Source organism: Chlamydotis macqueenii, chromosome 3 (assembly GCF_036417535.1).
Source record: "Chlamydotis macqueenii isolate bChlMac1 chromosome 3, bChlMac1.mat, whole genome shotgun sequence".
In the NCBI taxonomy this organism is placed as follows: Eukaryota; Metazoa; Chordata; class Aves; order Otidiformes; family Otididae; genus Chlamydotis; species Chlamydotis macqueenii.
Window position 1 is genome coordinate 87,469,821 of NC_141558.1, and position 2,557 is coordinate 87,472,377.

A 2,557-nucleotide genomic window follows, 5' to 3' on the forward strand; every position below is an offset into this window, starting at 1 on the left:
GCTCAGCCGGCTGTCGTGCCAGCTCCAGCCCCAGTCCCACCTCCCGAGTGAGCCAAGCCAAGACCTTCCACACAGCTGGTTCATGTGGGGCTGGCGTGGAGGTGTGGTTGTCTCCTCCCAGCCCTCCCTGCTGAGACGTGGGGTTGCTAGTCTCAGTGGCAGCATTCTGAAGCTTGCCCAGCTCTTCAGCATGTCCCTGCTATCTATGTGAGGGTGGCATATGCGTAATGCTGTCCGCAGCGTGCCTGGGGTTGGCTGGCTCCCTACTCAATTTATGTGATTTTTTTTAAAAAAAATGTTTCCCTATTGTTATTACCTGCATTTAATGCACAGGCCAAGGCTTGTCTGATGCTGCGGCAGAAGCCCTGCCTCTCTGTTACACCTTATGTACAAAGTTAGTGGAGATCTTCGCTGCGTTCCAATGGGGGACGGAGCAACAAATCTGCTAGTTAATCATTTGTCACTGTGTGAACCTGCTGAATAGCAAGTATGCTAGAAAGGGGAAAGGAAAGGGCATGGCAAGAGATTAACTGAGGACAGTCAAAAGTCAACCAGAAAAGAGCGGGGATGAGGCTGGAAAGGTCAGGTGGCAAATAGGCCAGGCTACTGTAGTGCAAACACTGCCTGTCAGCAGCATGGGGACCAGAGGCACTGTCCCACTCCCAGTTCAGCTCTCTCCCCTCCATTACTTACAAGTACCGCAGGCTGAATAATCAGCTACTATCTCCAGCTGAATTTGATGGGTTATCTGCCTCGGAGAGCCTTTTAGCTTCACTAAGTTTCTTTCACCTGTCCAAGGCCCAGGTCTTAGCTGTTCCCAAAATACATGCTTCTCGCAAGGAGAGACGTGTCATGATCCTTGCAGCTTCTCGCATGTGTCATGATCCTTGCAGCCATCAAAAACACACTTCCCCATGGAAAGTGCTGTTCTCATCAGTGGCTCCGACTGCCAGTCCTGGCCGCACTGGGGTGAATGGCAGGGAAGGGGAACAAACTCAAGTTAGAGAGTGACCTTTGCAGGAACTGGTTTCTCCAATGGACCACTGCTTCTGCAGCCTGATGGGGCTGGTAGGACCAGATAAGTAGAGCTTGAATAGCACAAATGTCCCTCTCCTAGAAAGCCATGGTGTATTCACTTTAACCCTTCAACAGCTGAAGACCAGTTGTCCGGAACAGTGAACTTCACCACTGCCACCCAGTCTCTGGCTGCCCCTGGCCACCCCAGTTAAATGGTAGTTAGCTAGAAAAGTACCAAAATGGGTGGTAGGCATGACCACATGGACAGTGGCAAGATTATGGTGTGTTTTTAGTGGTCAGTGGATGGCAGGATGCTGGCCCTGCGGCAGCAGTGTATGGGTAGGCAGCAATTGCATGCAGGCTGGGGCAAGGTCTACCCCATGCTAAGCATACCTCCAGTGGGGAAAGCAAATGGGAATGGCACCCCAAACCCAAGTAAAGGGCTCCATTTCATCCCCTATTGACATAGCCATGGTATGACATTGCCAGCATGCTCAAAGCATGGCAGCAAAACATTGTGTACCATGGGACATCTGCCCAGAAAGTGGGGTTTTTGTTTTGAGAAAGGCACAATACTGGGTGAATGCCGCAATTCAGAGAGGCAAGTACTTCAGCCAGCATAAACAAAGCAGTTATTGATATATTTACATGACTGAGGTGCCTGACTTGAATTGTCACCATCCATCAGACTCAAATCACCTTTTCTTTGCTCTCCACTGTAAGCCTCAGTGTTGACTCAGACACAGGAGCAGCTCTGAAAAGTCTAGTTGATCATCATACAGCTTTGTCCAAGTTGATGGAGGAGACTCTGGAAAAGCCCATGGTGCTGGCACGCTCAAGCCTGCTGCTTCCAGGAGTCCCACTTCTGCTTTGTAAAGGGCTGTAAGCACCACCACAGCTGCTCTTGCTCCAGCCATTCTGGGACATCCCCATGAGCTTTGGCTTCATCTGGGGTCATCAGTGGTGGGAAGGCTGTGGTGAGTCTCAATGTCTTGAGGAAAAAAGGGGTGAAGGTGGAGCCTGCCCCCCATAGCTGTGGGTCTCCCCAGAACTCATGTCCTCCTGTGGTGAGGAGCAGAAAGCAGCTATGAATGCCTTAGCTGAGGGGAGGAAGGCTACACCCATGCTCCCAGGGGTCACAGAAACAGCAAATACCCTCTAGCAGGAGAGTCTGTCTCCTCCTCATCTCTTGCACTGCACTGCCTGGCCACTGCTTTGTTCATTAATCCCTTGAAGACATCTTAGGCTGTCCTCAGCCATGCCCCGCTGCCTTTTTGACTCTGCTAGGATGCAGTCAAGTCCTCCCTACCTTCCATGTCTTGCAACAGGCATGTGCCAGATACTCATACAAGAATAACACTCCCATCTATGGGGTCATGGTACATCAAGAAATCAGCCTTTACTGTCTTAGTACCGGTCTTAGCGTCAACTGCACAAAACCAGCTCTTTTTACTTAATCTGCTCTTGCCAGACTAGTGTGATCTTAGCAACAATAAGAGATTTGCCACATTTTTCTCCCTCTCTTGTAGAAGACCCTGGT